At 39.7% G+C, this 19911-nt stretch overlaps 1 pseudogene; it reads right to left on the bottom strand.

Annotated features, from left to right (window-relative positions):
- Positions 1–3193: 3193 nt before the first annotated feature.
- Positions 3194–19911, bottom strand: part of LOC102823647 — a 192496-nt pseudogene continuing 175778 nt past the window's right edge.

The following is a 19911-nucleotide window of genomic DNA, read 5'->3' as shown; positions in this document are numbered from 1 at the left end:
TGAATAGTAACTGGAAGGCTGCAGTCTTTTATCTTCATTAGTATTTCAAGTCCTCTTTGCTTCCAGCAAACAAGGTTATGCCATCTTCATATCTTAGGTTGTTTATGTGTCTTTCTCTAATCTTAATGCCAAATTCTTTTTTAAAACTCAGTTTCTCAAATTATTTGTTCACCACAATACAGGCTACAACCTGACACACACTTTTTGTGTGAATGGCTACAACTCTGGACTTTTCCTGATTTTCAACTATTCAGTATTCCTTTGTTCTGTTCTAACAACTGTTTGAATGATTGCCTCTTGGTCTATGTACCAATTCCTCAGCAAAATTAAGTTTTCTGGAATACCCTTTATTCACAATGTTGTCCATAGTTTGTTATGATCCACATATTTGAATGCCTTTTAGTCAGTGAAGCACAAGTAAACATCTTTCTGTTATTCTCTTCTTTCAGTCAAGATCCATCTAATATCTGCAATGATAACCCTCATTCTATATCCACTTTTAATCTGGCTTGAATTTTCGGCAGCTCCATGTGGATATATTGCTGCAACCATTTTTAATTATCTTGATCAAAAATTTTACTTACTTGTGATAGTAATGACACTGTTTGATGATTTCTGCATTCTATTGGATCACCTTTCTTTGGAATGGGTACAAATATGGATCTTTTTCAGTCAGTTGGCCAGGTAGCTGTCTTCCGAATTTATTGGCGTAGGCTAGTGAGTGCTTCCGGTTTTGCATGAGTTTGTTGAAACATGTCAACTTGTATTCCGTCAATTCCTGGAGCCTTGCTTTTCACTAGTGGCTTTAGTACTGCTTGACATCTTCCTTCAATTCCATTGGTTTCTGATAATAAAGTACCTCTTGAAATGTTTGAACATTGACCTATTCTTTTTGGTACGGTGACTTTGTGTATTCCGTCCATCTTCTTTTGATATTTCCTAAGTCATTCAATATTTTGTCCATGGAATCCATGTTGCCACTGAGGCTTGAATTTTTTCTTCATTTCTTTCAGCTTGATAAATCCTGAGTATATTCTTTATTTTTGGTTTTCTAATTCCAGGTCTTTGCACATTTCTTTATAGTACTTGACTTTGTCTTCTTGAGCTGTCCTTTGTAATTTTCTGTTTAGCTCTTTTACTTTATCATTTTTTCTACTTGCTTTAGTTTCTCTGCATTCAAGAGCAAGTTTAAGAATCTCTTCTGAAACTTGGTCCATTTTGGTCTTCTCTTTCTTACCTATTTCTTTCCCTATCCCAAAATGATCTTTTACTTTCTTCATGTATGATGTTCTTGATGTCATCCTACAACTCTTCTGATCTTTGGTCGTTAGTGTCTAAAGCACCAAATCTGTTCTTGAGGTGGTTTCTAAGTATAGGTGGGATGTACTCAAGGTCATACTTTGGCTCTCATGGACTTGTTTTAATTTTCTTCAGCTTCAGCCTGAACTTGCATATGAGCAATTGATGGTCTGTTCCTTATTTGACTCCTGGCCTTATTTTAGCTGATGTAATTAAGCCTGTCCATTGTCTTTTCCAACAAATGTAGTCACAATAGAGCATTACAAGATTTATCTCTAAATACAAAGCTGTCTGTGATTGGATAATATCTATCTGCCTATAAGAAAAACCAGTTAATAACACTATTATTCAAATTTACACACTAACCACCAATGTTAGTGATGATGAAATTGAATAATCCTACCAACTGCTTCATTCTGAAATTTATTAAACATGCAATCAAAATGCATTGATAATTAGTGGTGATTAGGATGTGAAAGCTGGAAATGAAGAAGGGAAGGCTCAGTAGGTAAAAAAAACATGACCTTGGTGATGGAGATCATGTTGGAGATTGCATGATAAAAATTTGCAAGAGCAATGACTTATTCATTACAAATACTGTTTTTAAACAACATAAATGTGACTATGCATTAGGACATCAACAGATGGAATACACAGGAATTAAACTGATTACATCTGTTGGAAAAGACGGTTTGAACCACAAGGTTGGTGTTTCTAACTCACCAGCCACTCCTAGAAACCCTATACAGGGTCACTGTGAGTTGGAACAGGCTTGACGGCACTTAACAACAATACCAACAATGTCTGATTTTACCGGGCACCACTAGTTTCTGGTCTCAGGGTTTTAGAGGCTGTGGTTCCCATGGCCCATTATCCTTTGAATTAACTGTTTTCTTTCTTTTTTTTTTTTTTTTTTTTTGTTCACTGCAGCACTTTTATTTCTCCTTATATCAAGGCCTTGCTGCTGGAGCCTAATATTTGCACATGATAGTAGAGAAAACAAAATTTGTTGTTATCTCAGAGTTGAGAATTACGTTTTAAAAAAAAAACACCTTATAAAAATTAAAAGGATGAATAAATCTACAGGTTTAAATGCAAACCACCTTCCAACTCAAGGCAAGTAACAACCCCTGGGGTTCCAGCGGGAGAACATCAGCTAAGACAGGAAACAAGTCCCAAGGCTCAGATTCCTACAACCCTGACAGGCTGGCAAGACTGATATGACTGCTGTGGGCCACTTACCAGGCCTGGGGCAATCCTGGGGCCATCAGCTTTTCACATTAATAGCCTGCACAGACCATCACAGCAATGGTCATCCCATCACCTCAGTCACTAAGTGACAAATTCACACAAACTAGGGGCTTAAATCAAAGATGTGGACAGGGTATTAAATACAGATCAAGGGAACAGCTACCTTGAATACGAGGTAAAGATCAGCAACAAGTCCTATGATCCCGTGCTGCTGATATCATGATACAGACTTCAAGGACATTTTCGTTCCAAACACTTCTTCCAGTTTCACAAGGCTAGCAAACCTGCATGCGGGAATGAGCTCTTGTGGCAGGCAGTGGCATCTGATGGCACCTGATGGCAGTCGGTCTAGAAGCATATCCTTGTGCACCTTCTTGCTGATACACGTCTGTTGGAAAGTGGACAGTGAGGCCAGGATGGAGCCGCCCATCCAGACAGAGTACTTGAGTTTGGTGGGGAGCAACGATCTTGATCTTCATGGTGCTGGGCGCCAGCTCTATGATCTGCATCGGGTCGGCAATGCCCGGGTGCATGGTGGTCCCACCTGACAGTAACGTGTTGGCATACAGGTCCTTCCGGATGTCCTGGTTACATTTCATAATGGAGTTTAAGGTGGCCTCATGGATGCCACAGCACTCCATACCTAGGAAGGAGGGCTGGAGGAGCGCCTCCAGATGCCAGATGATGCAGAGGTCACCATCTCCTGCACGAAGTCCAGCACACTTTTCCTTAATGTGTGCACCATCTCGCGCTCGGCCGTGGTGGTGAAGCTGTAGCCACGATCTCTCAGGATCTTCATGAAGCAGTCAGCCAGGTAGCGGCCAGCCAGGTCCACTCAGGATGGTGTGGGGCAGGGCGTAGCCCTTGTAAATGGGCACAGTGTACGTGTCATGGTCACTAGAGTCTGTGACAACGTGGCAGTGCGGCTGGAGGCGTACAGGGACAGCGCGGCTTGGACTGCCATCTACATACATGATCTGAGTCATTTTCTCCCTGTTGACCTTGGGGATCAGGGGTGCCTCAGTCAGCAGCACCAAGTGCTCCTCAGGGGCCAGGCACAGCTCGTTGTGGAAGGTATGGTGCCAGATCTCCATGTCGTCTCAGTTGGTGACAATGCCGTGCTCGATCGGGTACTTGAGGGTCAGGATGCCCCTCTTGCTCTGGGCCTCATCGCCCACGTAGCTTTCCTTCTGGCCAATGCCCACCATGAAGCCCCCGTGCCGGAGACTCACCATGATGGAGCGGAAGGCCGCGCTGGAGGCATCTTCACCAGCAAAGCGGGCTTTGCACATACTCGAGCCATTGTCGATGAGGAGCAGGAATTTCTTTTTCCATCACAACCAGGCCGGGTGGCGGAAGCAGAGAGCACGAGCAGGCGACAGACTGAGATCCCTAACTGTTTTCTTGAGTCTTTTATTCTCCACTCTTCTTTGCTCTAGATAGGGAGAAACCATTAGTTGCATCTTAGATGGCTGTAATCTTTATGGAAGTAGATCTCCAGGTCTTTCTTCTGAAGTGCTGCTGTGTGGGTTTGAAGCACCAACCTTTATTAGTTGTTAAGTGCCATCGAATCTGTTCTGACTCACAGAGACCCTGGATAGCGTTTCGAAGGAACGACTGATGGATTTGAATTACAAACCTTGTGTTCATTTCTGCAGCACAACACTAGGACTCCTTCTTTAAGGTTGTTGTTAAGTGCCGATGAGTTGGTTTCGACCCATAGTGGCCCTGTATAGGGTTTCTGAGTGGCTGGTGAGCTTAAACCACCGACTTTGTGATCCAAATGATTTTGCAGTCCATCGCATTAACGTACAGTGCCAGAGGCTATCATATTCTTAGTATTCCTCACAGAACACAGTCCTAGTGCCCATCACACAGTAGAAGTCTCAATAAATGCTTGTCAAATTGATTGAAGTATAAGCACTAAAAAGTCCTAGTTAGGTATGTGCATGTTTATTTTCATGTGTAATTCATAGTTCTCCCATGGGTCCCCTGAAGAGTGTGTTGATACCTTGGCTGCACTTTGAAGTTCTGGTGCATTTAATATGTAGTGTTTTTAGAGTTTTTGTGCCAAGAAGGTAGATTACATATTATAATGTATTCAGTGTTCAATAAAAAAAAAAGAAAGAAAAAGAAAAAAGAACTATTTTAAAATTTGGTTAATAAAGACACCAAAGATAGGAAATAACTGAGGTTTAAACTAAAACCAATTCCATTCATCCTAAAATTAGATATGCTTAAGATCTTTTCTGTTATTTAATATTCCTACTGTCTCGCCCTCGCCCCCATCCACCCACCTTTTGGTTAGAAGGGATTCCTTCCTAGATAATTCCACATGGGTTTATTTTCCTTAGTGTATTTACTTATGTAAGAATTTTGAAAAGAATGCTAGAGCCTCACTTTCTGAACTACAGTTTATGAAGAAGGCCTGTTTTAAGCCAAGGAGTTTCCTTGGGATCACACAAGGAATGAAAATGTGCCTGGCAGGCAAATAGAAGTTTGCAGCCTAGGACAGGTAGGGTGGGGTGTGTGTTTCTAGGTTTCTGGTTTTCTTTGAGGGTGGATACGCCACACCTTTCATCTTACAACCTCCTGGCTGCCAATATTTTCTAGGCACTTGGGATGCAACAAATGGTTTCCTGGGAAGCATTATGGTACATATTAAAGCTCTGTATCTCAAACAGGGCTGGTCACTTTTGGCGTTTGCAAAAATTTGTACTCTTGGGCCTTATCCTAGAGTTTATGGAGACCTGGTAGCATCGTGAGTTATGAGTTGGGCTGCTAACCACAAGGTCAGCAGTTCAAATCTACCAGCCATTCCATGGAAGAAAGATGAGGCTTTCTGCTTCCATAAAGATTTACAGCCTTGGAAACAGTATACAGGGTCGCTATGAGTTAGAACCAATTCGACAGTACACAGCCATTGCCGCCACTACCACCCTATAATTTACTTTAGCAAGAACCTAAATTAAGTCCTATCCTCAAACCACTTTCACATAGTAGTTTAAAATAACTGAAGTCCTAGTGTGGTGCTGTGGGATAATGCACTGGATTGCAAGGTTGGTTTGAACCACAAGAGTGGTGGTTCAAATTCACAAGACCGAAGCCCTAATGAGGGTCACTATGAGTCGGAAATGACTCAATGGCATTTAATAACAACAACAAGTAGCTTTCATTTACTAGTTATATGAATCTAAAGCAAGTTACATTTGTCAACATTTCAGTTTCCTCAACTGCAAAATAGAAAGAAGCATTTAAAAAAGAAAAAGTGATTGCCAATAAATTGATTCAGACTCACGGCCACCCACACATGTCACAGTAGAACTGTGCCCATTAGAATTTTCAGTGACTGATTTTTTGGAATATATCTGTAGGTGGACTTCAACTGCCAGTCTTTGACTTAGCAGCTGAGCAAGTTAACTAACTAGTTGGACCAGCCACGGATACAAGTAACATACTTAGCATAGTCTCCTGGGCCTGCTAAGTGCTCCACCACCGGCTATGTAGTGAGCTCCTCTTCCTTCATTAGCTCAGTAATCTTATCTGTTAGAGGCTGTTGTGCATTTTTATCCAGGAAACCTTTCTGTTTAATTGGAAAAGATTTTCTGAGGTACCTCCTGACTAACCCTACAGTCGCTTTCCTAGGAGGTTGTAGCATTTTAGAGTTGGAAAGGATTTAGACGTTTTATAATCTGACACCAAATATTTGCTCATTTTTGTTCTCTTCCTTATTCATTTTTCAGGTAATTTCCTATTCATGTGCAGTTGCCCAATTTCTTTCTAGGTCCACCTCCCACCTAGACTGAGTAACCTGAACTGACTTCCCAGATGGTTCCAGGATCCCTCCTGTGCCTCCCAAAATGCCATGGTTCCTTTAATGATTATAAGATTGGTCCCTCCATGTATGTTTTATCTTTCTTTTTTTTAATGGTAGCTTTGCTCCCCCTGGCCAAAGAGAGGCAATATATGTGCTTGTTCTGAATTCTAAACACCAATGCATTTTCCTCACTACTAACAATTCAACTTTTAAAACTTTTTGTTGAATATTTTTCTAGTTGTCTGCTTATTTATGGAATCCTGGTATGACGCTGTAGGATAAGCACTGAACGACTAACTGCAAGGTTGGCAGTTCAAACCCACCAGGTGCCTCCTTGGAAACCCCATGCAGGGTCGTTATGAGACAGAACTGACGCAACGATGCTTAACAACTGCAGCAACTTATTTATATCTGAATCAGTTTTCTCACTATTTTACCATACGCTCTTTAAAATCAGGGATTTTCCCCAGTTTTCCATTGCCTCATGGAAAAATGCTGCCCAACTACATAATAAATATACCACAAAACTGTGATATTGATGCTGGTGGTAAGAATACCGGCTTTGACTTTATTCTGTCTTTGTTTCAGTAAAATTCTTCTGGCCCTGAGATGTAGTTCTCTGAACGCTTTTCACTTTAAAAACAATTAAACGCACAATTAATCTCTGTCCTCTGTATTTCTCCAGTCCTAGGGACCACTTCTTTGTAGGTGGAAATTTGTCAAACAAAACTTTAACGAAGGTCTCCTGGAAATTTAGAATAGAGAATTTTGAGGCATTCACTTTTTTCTTGGCATGTGCTTCCTTAAAGAAGTCAAAAAATTATCGAAGCATGACTTTTTCATTCCAGAGACTGCCTTGGCTATCCTTAATCAAGCTGTGCTTTTCTCAGTGTTTCCCATTTAATCTCCTAAAATACTTCCTAAGACTTTGCCCCCCACAATGGAATCAAAACTAAATGGTCTGTAATTTCCTCAAGTGTTCCCAGATCCTGTTGTAAATAATGACATTGTGCTGGCCACTTTCCAGTCTGAATGAAGTGACCTTGTAAAAATGTCTGCTCACTCTTCTATAATGTCTCTTTCTACTTTCTGTAGGGCTCTTGGATACAGCTTGGCAAACAATACCTATTCCAAGAAGCGCCATTCTTCACCTCAGCCATGTTATTTCCTTCATATAGGCAGTACTGTATCCAGAGCTTAAGACCTTATGTTTAAAAGTTAATTACTATTTTAAAATAAGGAATCATTGCTGCACTGTGGCAGAAGGCCAGATTGGATGACCTCTGAATATTTGAACTGACAGAAAGAAAATGTATTGTGGTCTGTAAACTCTTTGAGAAAATGTTGAATTTGCATTCAATCATTAGACAGCTCTTATTGTAATCATGTTCAATACCTTTTTGAAGAAAAGAAACCATTTCCTACTTTATAACACAAAACCTTTTAAATTTGTGATTCCAAGTGGCAGTTAGAAAAGAAATAGTTCACCTTATTGGTAAAGATAGATGTTCTCTTTGAGCAATTATGTTGTTTTCAAAAGAGAAATACATGATGTTCTAGTTACCCTGATTTCCCCCTTTCCCAGTCTGACCCCCAAAAGAATCAGGATTTCAGGAAGGGCCAGGGAAAAGCAGCTAAACTCACTGAAGGAATTGGGTGCTTCTCACATGAAGAGAGACTAAAATTACAAAAACCGATTAGTCTGAAATAATAAAAGCTAACAGGGGAGAAGGTAGTGAGACCTCTGAATCCCAGCTATGTAGGACTACCAGCTAAACAAGCTAAAATGATCCACTCCCATTTTGGTTTATGGACTACATGCACAGTCAGGTTTATAAATTAAATGCAAATACTGTAACTAAGAGCAATTGAATAGTCGGAGACATTGGTAGTCTTCAACCAGATGGAGGCAATTTTGTTACAGTTTTTTTTCTAGAAAAGCCAGTAGGTCATAGATGTGTGAGTGTGTTTTGAATTTTAGAAGTCAAATCAAGATTTGAAGACATTTTGGGGAGTTGTAAAGCTAGTAAATAGAGCTGCAACAAGGTTTTGTTTTGTTTTGTTTTCATAAAATAGGAGCAAAATGACAATGATTTAAAATGTAGCCATATGGTTCTAATTTTTAGAAAAGCAGATGTTTTTGCTAGGGCTTTTATAAGCTGCAAATATCACATGCATTTGAGGGGGTCAGCGTGTGCTCTTTTACCTTCCCTCAGCATTGCCCTGTTCTCTCAAACACCTACAGCATAGTGTACTCCATTGTAGGGGACTGGCAACAAGGTCCTATTTAATTAACTAGCTAATTAGATGACTCGTCCTACATCGAAATTAGCACTATTAGGTCTTTTATAATGATTGTTGACACATTGTAAATTAATTTTCTTACTGGCTATGACCATCATCTGCTGCTCTCACAGTATTAAGAGATAATGCCATGCACAGTAGGAAATCTCTGTCGGCAGAAAATGAACATGGTCATCCTTGGATCACCAATTAGGAAACCTATTGTGTGGCAAAAAACATCATTTCTATGCTGTAATATGATCAAATAACCATTAATTACCTTCACTAGTGGGAATTACCTTCTTTGTTGGAAAAGTATTGCATTCCATATTATAGTTCAAAAATGTCAGGAGAAACCAGCAACAAAAACATCAATTTCTAAAAACGATACATGTAATTCAAATCATATTAACCTAACATGCTACATGTCAGGTTAAATTAGCATAAGCTTTGTTATAGAGCCTGAATAATATAGCTTACCTCTTAGCCTTTGGATGTATTGATTAAATAGGTCATCCTCACCTACCTACAAATACAAATATAATCAAACCACACTGTTCTCTAGGGAACTGAAGGGCAAAAAAAACCCTGATAAGTAGCAAATCCAGATTCATGATACCTGAAAGCCTGCTTCCTTGCCTGGTGCAGAGATGACAGAATGAAGATGAGCAAGTCCCTTGAGATAAGTAAGTCTCCTTAGAGCTAGGGTGTGTGTGTGTGTGTGTGTGTGTGTGTGTGTGTGTGTAAATATGCATGCTTCCCGTAGGCAGGTTCCATGAGATTCTCAAGGGGACCTGTGACAGCCTCCTTCTCCCACCAAAGCTCCCTGCCTTAGAAGGCTTATGCAGAGGCAGTCACTGTGGAGGAGATTGCATAACTTCATGTTCAGCCTCCATGAATGAAAATGAGTGTAAATATGAGGTCTTGCCAGGGAGGGGGTATGGTGTACTGGTCAGGAGAGGGACCCTGAATTAGGTTGGCAGGGCTGAATCCTAGGTCCTACTTTCTAGAAGTGGTGTCTCCTTAGGCCAGGTGCCCTAAATTCACTGTGGTTCAGCATTATTCACCTCAAAAGTTTGTTATGACTATACATATTCCCAGAGGATTTCAGATGGTATAAATAAGAGAAACCATAAAAGGAAGGACTAATACATTTGATTACATGACAATGAAAATCACAACAGGGCTAAAATTATTTTAGATAAAAATGATATATTTACTTTAAACCGATCCAGCAAAACAGAGAGAAGGAAGTAGTGGGGAAAGGTTATTATTAATAAATGAAAAGTTTGTTGACATGTTGATAATGCTGGGTATAGCTGCAAACATCCACTAATAATAGGGATGTGGAATGTATGGAGTACGTATGACTCTAGGAAAATTAGAGTTGTCAAAAATGAAATGGAACATATAAAAATCAATGCCCTAGGCATTAGTAAGCTGAACTGGATAGGTATTGATCATTTTGAATCAGACAATCATATGGTTTGCTATACCAGGAATGACAAATTGAAGAAGAATGGCATTACATTCATTGTCAAAAATAACATTTCAAGATCTGTCTTGAAATGTAATGCTGTCTGTGATAGGATAATACCCACATGTCTACAAGGAAGACCAGCGAATACCACTATTATTCAAATTACACACCAATCACTAAAGCCAGTGATGAAGAAATTGAAGAATTCTACCAAATTCTTCAGTCTGAAATTGATCAAACATGTAATCAAGATGTACTGATAATTACTGGTGATTGGAATGTGAAAGTTGAAAGCAACAAGGAAGGATCCATAGTTGGAAAATATGATCTTGGTGATAGAGACAATGCTAGAGCACGATAGAATTTTGCAAGACCAATTTTGAAAATATCTTTTATTAGCAACATAGAGGTAACTATATACCTGGACCTCACTAGTTGGAAAGCACTGCGAACAAATTGACTAATCAAATTTCTGTGGGAGAAAACAATGGAGAAGTTCAATAGCATCTCCTAAAAAATGGCCAGGAGCTAACTGTGGAACACATCATAAATTGCTTAGATGCAAGTTCAGGCTGAAGCTGAAAAAAACTAAAACAACATCATGAGAACCAAAATAAGATCTTGAGTATAGCTCTAAATTTAGAGACCATATCAAGAACAGATTTGATGCATTAGACCAGATGCTAACAATTGAAGACCAGAGGAGTTATGGGATGACTTCAAGAGTATCATGCATACAGAGAGCAAGAGATTGTTAAAAGACTGGAAAGAAAGAAAAGATAAAAATGGAAGTCAGAACAGACTCTACAACTTGCTCTTGAGTGCAGAGAAGCTGAAGCAACTGGAAGAAATGATGAAGTAAAAGAGATGAAAAGAAAGTTTCAAAGGGCAATTCGAGATGACAAAGTGAAGTATTATAATAAACTGTGCAAAGACCTGGAGTTGGAAATCTCAAAGAAAGAACATGCTTAGCACTTCTCAAGATGAAAGAATGGAAGAGAAAATGTAAAGCTTGATTTGAAATATTTAAGGATTCTATGGGGAAAATGTTGAATGATGCAATAAGCATTTAAAGAATTGGTGGATGCTCAGCCATCTAAAGAGATAGCATATGATGAAGAACCAATGGTACTGAAAGAAGAAGTCCAGGGCACTGGCAAAAAACAGGACTTCAGAATTTGAAAGAACACTAATTGAAATCTTTCAACAAACTACAGTCACTGACTTATCTATGCCAAGAAATTTGAAAAACAGCTACATAGCCAATAATTTCATATTTTACCCATTCCAAAGAAAGGGGACCCAATGAAACACAGAAATTATTGAACAACATCATGCAAATAAGTTTTACTTAAGATAATTCAAAAATGGTTGCAGCAGTACACTCACAGGGAGCTGCTAGGAATTCAAGATGGATTCAGAAGAGGATGTTGTTGTTAAGGGCCATTGAGTCAGTTACGACTCCTAGGGACTCTGTATAGAGTTTCTGAGGAGCAACTTGTGGGTTATAACTGTCGACCTTGTAGTTAACAATTCAGTACTTATCCTGTTGTGCAACACCAGAACTACAGAAGCGGAAATTGCACTAGGATAGAATTGCTGACATCAGATGGATCGTGGCTGAAAGCAGAGTACCAGAAAGATGCTTACTTGTGCTTTCTTGACTACTCAGAGGCTTTCAACCATGTGGATCATGACAAACTATGGACAACCATTACAAAGAATGGGTATTCTAGAAGACTTAATTGTGTTCATGAGGAACCTGTACATAAACCAAGATAGTTGTTTGAAAAGAACAAGGGGACACTAAATATTTTGAAGTAAGGAAAGGTGAGCACCAGAGTTGTATTCTTACACCATACTTATTCAATCTGCATGCTGAGCAAATAATCAGAGAAGCTAGATTATATAAATAGAAGAACATGCTATCAGGACTGGAGAAAGACTCATTAACAGCCTGAAATATGCAGATGACACAACCTAGTTTGCTAGAAGTGAAGAGGACTTTGAAATATTTACTGATGAAGATCAAAGACTATAGTCTTCAATACGGCTTGTATCTCAGTGTAAAGAAATGAAAATCCTCACAACGGGAACAATAAATAACATCGTGATAAATGGAGAAAAGTTTGAAGTTTTCAAATACTTCATTTTACTTGGATCCACAATCAATGCTCATAGAAGCAGCATTGTGTCTGCTGCACAAGACCTCTTTAAAGTGTTCAAGAGCAAACATGCCAGTTTGAGGACTAAAGATGCACCTGACCCACAAAGCCATGATATTTTCAATATCTTCATATGTATGTGAGCTCTGCTAGTGTAGTAGTTATGAATCAGGCTGCTAACTTCAAGGTCGGCAGTTCAAAACTACTAGCTGGTTCTGCTGGAGAAAGATAAGGCTTTCTGCTCTCATAAAGATTTGCAGCCTTGGAAACCCTGTGCAGGGTCACTATGAGTCAGAAGCGACTCTACAGTACTCAACAACAACAACAACAATATATGTATGTGAAAGTTGGATAATGAATATGGAAGACTGGAGAATAATCAGTGCATTCGAATCATGGTGTTGGGGAAGAATATGGACAGTTCAATGGACTGCCAAAAGAACAAACAAATCTGTCACAGAAAAAATATAGTCAAAATGCTCCTTAGAAGCAAGGGTGGTGAGACTTTGCCTCTCATTTGGACACATAGTTAGAAGGCATCAGTCTCTGGAGAAGAACATCATGCTTGGAAACATGAAAGGTCAAGGAAAAGGAGGAAGATTCTCAATGACATGGATTGACACAACGGCAGCAACAATGGACTCAAACAATTTTGAAGATGGTGCAGGACTCAGTGGTACATCGTTCTGTTATACACAGAGTCACTAACAGTTGAAATTTACTCAATAGTACCTAGTTATAGCAACAAACTATTCTTTCTACTTTTGTGTATGTTTGATTTTTTATGGAGTAAGCCATTAAATAAGTAAAATGACCATATTTAATCTCAGAAAAATAATGACAAATTAGTTTTTAACATGTAGCATGTAAGGAGCTAATTTCTGTAATATATAAAAATGTTATATGAATCAGTAAGAAAAAAGCCAACAAAGAAACATTTAAAACATAGAAAACAAACACAAACAGGAATAAGCACAGAAAGGAGAAATTGCTTTTAAATATAACAAATAATTCTCATTTTATTTATAATAGGAAAAATACAAGACTGCAGTGGAAGTCCATATAGGACTTATCAAAACTGACAAAGATTGGAAAATTTGACTAAAAGAGGGGCCTTAAAAAAGTTCACGGTTAGAAAATGGAATTGAAAGACAATAGAAATTTTCCATGAACTTTTCGAACGCTCCTTGTACATTGTGGGCAAGAGTATAAAGTAATATAACCTCTTTGGAGAACAATTTTCCAATACCTGTGAAAAGTTAAAACACACATTCCTTTTTAACTCTAGGAATTCGTCTACAGATATGCTTCCATATGTATTTAAAAAGAAACAGGTAAGGCTATTCAATTCATTGATTATAGATTGTAAAAAAAAACAAAAAGAACAAACTCAAAATATCTATTAGGAGGGGACTGGTTAAATGGATTTTAATATACCCATAGAATTGTAACACATTCTAAGGAGTAGTTACAAAGACTAAGACAGTTCCATGATATTAATATCAATGGATTCCTAAAGCATTGGAAATATAAGTAGTAAGGAATAGAACAGTATATTAGTACATGATCACTTGTGTAAAAAGTATGTACATATACTGTATGCTTATACGTACACAAAATATCTCTAGAAGGATGTGCAAAACAACAATAACAACAACCCATGTAACCAGGTTTACCTCAGGGAAAGATTTGAGGTACAGGAAGAGAAAGGTATGGAAAAGAGTCTTTATTGTATGTTCTTGTGTTCCTTTTAATGTTTTTGCCATGCTCATGTGTTACTACTTATAAAAGGCAGTCTGCTGGCGGGGGTGGGGTGAGTGGCTACAAAGGCAAGAAGTGACTGGCTTACAAGCTTTCAAGAGGGAACCTAGAGCTAGGGGGCATGGAGGAAGGCAGAATCTCCAGTGGGTAGTATCCAATCTGCTAGGTGGAGCTGATGAAATGAAATGCAGATAGGTCTCTTGTTATACAATAGTGAATAATTGTTATCAGGACTGATTGTAAAGGTTGGAAAGGTAAAGGTAGACATTTTATAGCAAGGAAGGGAGGGAATAACTTTTCAATCTAGGTCCATCAACAGAGAAGAGCCGAGAGCGGGACCCTACCCAGAGAAGCAGCGATGCCTGAGATGGAGGCAGAGACAATGACATGGAAAGATGGAGCAGCTGGGGACTTTAGATCCAGAGAGGGAGAGCGACTGTGTGCTGAAGACTGGGGGTGGGGGGTAGGGGATAGTGTAGGGGGCAGGCTTGCAGGGTATACCCTTTGGTCGGTTGATGATGCATGGAGAGGATTGTAACCATGGCAGTGATACGATGTACGATAGAATGATTGTAAAACTAATGTTCTCCCATGTAAACTATCATATAATTCACAATAAAACACTTAAAAATATATATATATCAAGAACAAATGTTTACCAACACAACCATTTTCAGTTGTATAATTGAATAAAACTAATACATAAATCTGGTTGTGCAATTATCACCAATATCTGCTGTGAAATATTCTAGCCCCACAAATAAAAATTCTGTTACCTAAAAAAAATGAAAAACTAAATCCTCTTTAGTTTAAAAAAAAAAAAAAGGTAGTCTGCTTCCATAAAGATTTACAGCCTTGGAAACACTTCTACTCTGTCCATGGGGTCGCTATAAGTCAGAATCGACTCAGCTCAATGGCAGGGGTTGGGTTGCGTTGCTATTTCCATGCCTATGTTCATGTGCTTATCTCCCTTTGGAAGGTCTCCTTTCCCATATTTACCTGTTGCCATTTTACTTATTCGTCATATACCACTTCTTTCATTTAACCTTGAAAAACTTACATAACTGCTAAAGCCTTAATTTTTCATCTTTTAAATTGGAGGGAGTGAGTCAGAATCTACACAACAGAAACAGATTTTAAAGAAAAAATAAATTTAAGGTTATAATAAGGAAAGCAACTCTCATGTATTTATTCCACATATATTTCTTGATCATCTGTTTTTTGTAGGCACTATGATATCCACTAAGGAGCTCTGGTAGCGTAGTGGTTACGAATCGGGCTGCGAACCTTAAGGTCAGCGGTTGGAAACTATCAGCGGCTCCGAAGGAGAAAGATGAGGCTTTCTACTCCCATAAAGATTTATACCCTCGGAAACCCTGTACAGGGTCGCTATGGGTCGGACCCGACTCGATGGAACTTAACAACAACAACATGATATCCACTAAAGCTTGTTGCTGCTGTTAAGCGCCATCGAGTCGGTTCAACTCATAGCTACCCTGTATAGGTTTCCAAGAAGCAGCTGGTGAGCTTGAAGTGCCGACCTTGTGGTTCAAACTGACTTTGCAATCTATTGCATTAACCCACAGCGCCATACTAGGACTCCATACTAAAGCTAGGACCATGGAATAATGAACAATATGCCTGCCCACAGGGGTATTATGAAACTTACAGTCTACAAGGGAAATTTCAGTACTGTTAATAAATGCTCTAACAGCTGTGAGCACACAATATAAGGTTGTACAAAGAAGGGCACCTAACCAGACAGGCAAACACTTAGGGAAGAAATAATTGGGCTAGAAGGAAAGTCAGAACAACATCTGAATTTCTGTTTCAGGACTTGAAGTGAGCCCAGTGAAGTTATAAGTAGAGGGCAGCAGGGAATTTAGAAAGATTAGTCTTAACAGCTCTCCTGTCTGTGACCACCTTGGGTCACTGGCCTGATAAGCAGGGATAAGTTCATAGAAAGCAGTTAGTGCTCCTCCTGCCCTTGGCTCTGAAAGCTCTCAAGAAGTATTCTTGTCTCCCACCCCAAGCCTCTCAGCCTCCATGAAGCCAAGACGCTCCTCCTCCACCTCCCTAAACTATAATACAAAAAGTATAGTTCTTTTCTGAAGAATCCGGCAGAGATGTAAATGGTTGCAAGGAGAAATAAAAGTTGAACTTAGATGTTTCCAAGTACCAAGCAAGGGCCAGGGCTTTACAAATCAGGAGTACTAAAGGATTGTTATGGGCTGACAAGTCAGTTCCGACTCATAACAACCCTACATAGCGTTAACCAAGGAGCAGTTGGTGGGTTTGAACTACCAAGCTTTCAGTTCGCAGTCCAGAGCTTATCCTACAGCGCCACAGCATGACTCCTACTAAAGGATATTGCCTCCCTGACTCTACTCCTGCCAGAAGTGTTCCCACACCAGAGTTTTCTCCCCACACCAACCCTATCCCAGACCTCTCTTCATATCTCCAAGTTAGACATGTTCCCCACTGCTCTTTCTGGGACTAATGTACCTCACTCCTTAGGAGGAAGCTTCTTCCTATAGTTTCTTCACAAACTTGCAAATTTAAGCAAGGTCTCAGGTCTGGCCTATTTGTGAAGTGAAGTTCTGTCAGTAGGTGGTATCCAGAAAACTATTTTAGTTCTCTGGAGAAATGTTAATGAAAGTTTAATCTTCCCATTGTTGAGAGGTGTATCATCAGGTAAATAAATACAAATCGTAAGAACTATCATTACTTTTCTTAAAGTAACTTTCCACAGAGGAGAGGGTATTTATATTAGGATGGTTTGGGCCGTGACCTCTAGAGACTGCCATTACATCACCCCCCACTACCATCAATACACTGAACGAGACCTTTTTTCTTCCAACTGAGGTCTGACTGCTTTATAAAAACAACCACAATAGCCATTTGAAAGAAAGCTCCATTAAGATCCTTCCGACGTCAGATACTTCTGATGGAGGTGAAGAGATAAGTTTGCCAGTTCACGCAGCCACACATTGAATAATCCCACTTTCAAGTGCTTAAGGTTTTTTTGTTTGTTTGTTTTTTTACTTTTCTTGGGAAAAAAATTTGCCCTCCCCGCTACTCGCCAAAAAATCTAGGAGCCAAAAAATGACTCTTAAATCCTTCTGTCTCCTCATGGTCAATGCAACCGCTCGCAGTTGAAACAGTGGGTAAGAGAAGCTTTCATCATTTTTGATCAAGCAGTCATGAACTGGAGCTGAGGTCTGGTTCAACAACACACACAATAGCATGGTGTACCAATAGCACCTGCCAGACACACCCCCAGTTCCCAGACTGCCTTTAAAGAATGGTGACGCCCATAGTCGCTCTGAGCATGTGCAAGGCAACAGATTTATGCTGCCCTCTGCTGGTAGGCAACTCTACTGAAAAAAATTTTTTTTCTCCCATTGGGGATGGACTTGTGCTAGTAGATTGCTTCTCTGCTTCCAGGTCAACTTCCTAGCAGCGTCAAAGATACATAACCCTCTAGATTTAGAAATGGAATTGTGAGTATGCCTAGGGTAATAATGGAGTGGAGGAGAATCTAAGACGAAGCAGAAAAGACCACAAACCAGGGATATTAGAACCAATATAGCCCACACGGTTCACCTGTCTATTTGCTTTGTCAAAGGGAAATTTTCATTCAGACTCCCCTGTGACATTTCAGTTACTTAATACTGAATGCATTCTGTGATGTATTCAGAAAATGCATTTCACTAATGCTTTCCTAATTCACAGAGGCTGCTGTTTTACCAGTCACCATGATCCTTAATCAGTGGAGTTGTATGGCATGTAGATAGTCTGTAAAAGTGCTTAATAAAAATCATTTAATTCTAAATTACAAGAGTGCACTTAACCCTAAAGATATTAAAACTGATTGTTTGATGTATTGCCATGAGTAAGTAGAAACTCAAAAATAAAAGCTTCCTGCACTTAAATCAAAGAGTACCAAGCTCATCACCACTCAATACAAGCACATGCATCAGTGTCATGAAGCCGGGCTATGATCAACGAACCCATTTTGGGCTTTCAAACTGTAAATATGAAGTACTTGAATTTGATCAGTGATGAGATACATAAGTGAGGTTTTTTTTTTTTTTTTTTCCCTGAGCAAAGTACTGTGTGTGACCTGATAGCCAGTTAAAAGCCTGTAGAATCACCTGTCACTTATTTGCAGAGGGGACCAGCCGCTGCTGTTTGACAGGGCTAATATGCAATGCTAGTCTAGACTCCAACTTAGAGACAGGTTCCGTGAGAGACAGGTCCGGTGGGAGCAAATAGGAAGGAGAAGGTATTCTCATTGACTGCTTTGGAGCTCTTGGGTTTTCATTGTAGTTACATTCACACTTGCTTAAATTGTTCAGTATAACCCTCAATACAATACCCATGAGGAAACTTAACAAATCTGTCTTGATTATGGATCAAAATACATTGGGGGAGGGGAGGGTGCGTCTCTATTGAATATGAGAGAATTTCAGTAACTTCCATAGTTTAGTGTGTGTGGCAAGATTGAATATAAAATGTATGCAATCTCTATTTTTCACTCTCTCTGGTTTCGGATAATAAATATGTTTACCCCTTCATTCAAGATTGTTTCTGTATGAGACTGACACTGTGTTTTTAAGCCTTCCTCTGAGTGTTGCAGGAGAAAAGGGATATCCTCTTCTCTGCTCCTTCCCTCCACATTTGGAGTGTTTTATGTTTGACTTTTAAAGCTTCTCTGAAGCCGAAGCTTTTAGAGACATCCTGAGAAGAATGAAAATTCTCAGAAATATCAGGGGTTCGGCACAAAATCTATACATTCCATTTAGAACCAAGCATAGAGTTAGCTAGTAAGGACATGGGCTCATTATGAATTATCTATACAGTACCTATTGAAGGTAATAGAATGGGGTAGGTCATGGAGCCTTTTGTGTACTGTCTAACATAGGTGTTTCTGGCAATACTCCGAGATGAAGATTGCAAGCAGGAGGTTTAGTGGGGAGATAGTGTTAGGAAGTGAAAGAAGCAAGCTTTGTCAGTGGAAGCTGAACAGAGGCCTCAGCTGATCTTATGGGAAGTTTTGAACTTTGGTGGTCTTTGAGATTTGTTCCAAATTGGGCCAGACTTTTGTAACTTGTAATGTAACTAGACATTAGATGCAGGCTGCCCCTCTAGAGGGAGCATAACACTGGTTGAAACAGCTCTTTGGCCAAGGAGAATCCAGAGAGGGACTCAGTCTTGAGCTTTTAATTGGCAACATACACAGCAGCAGGGTCCTAAAAAGGAAAAGGAAATGTCTGTGTGGTGCATTATGTGTAGGTGCCATCGAGTCGGTACTGACTCATAGCAACCCTATGCACAACAGAATGAAACACTGCCCGGTCCTGGACCAACCTCACTACTCTTGCCACGCTTGAGCCCATTGATACTGCCACTTTGCCAGCCCATCTCACGGGGGTCTTCTTCTTTTTCTCTGACCCTTCACCTTACCAAACATGATATCCCTCTCCAGTGACTGGTCCCTCCTGACAATAGGTACAAAGTATGAGAGATGAAGTTTGGCCACCTTGGCCTCCAAGGAGAACTCTGGCTACACTTCTTCCAAAAGAGATCTGTTAGTTCTTTCGGCAGCCCATGGCACTTTCAATATTCTCCTCCATTACCATAACTCAAATGCATCAATTTTTCTTTGATCTTCCTTATTCATTGTCCAGCTTTTGCATGCATATTAGGTTATTGAAAATACCATGGCTTGGGTCAATCACACCTTAGTCCTCAAGCTGACATCTTTGCTCTTTAACACTTTAAAAAGGTCTTGTGCCATCAGATTTGCCTAAAGCAATATGTCGTTTGATTTCTAGACTGCTGCTTCCATG

Source organism: Chrysochloris asiatica, unplaced genomic scaffold (assembly GCF_000296735.1).
Source record: "Chrysochloris asiatica unplaced genomic scaffold, ChrAsi1.0 scaffold00017, whole genome shotgun sequence".
NCBI lineage: Eukaryota > Metazoa > Chordata > Mammalia > Afrosoricida > Chrysochloridae > Chrysochloris > Chrysochloris asiatica.
Note: the sequence above shows the minus strand (reverse complement) of the source record. Positions and strands in the feature narration are given on the sequence as shown.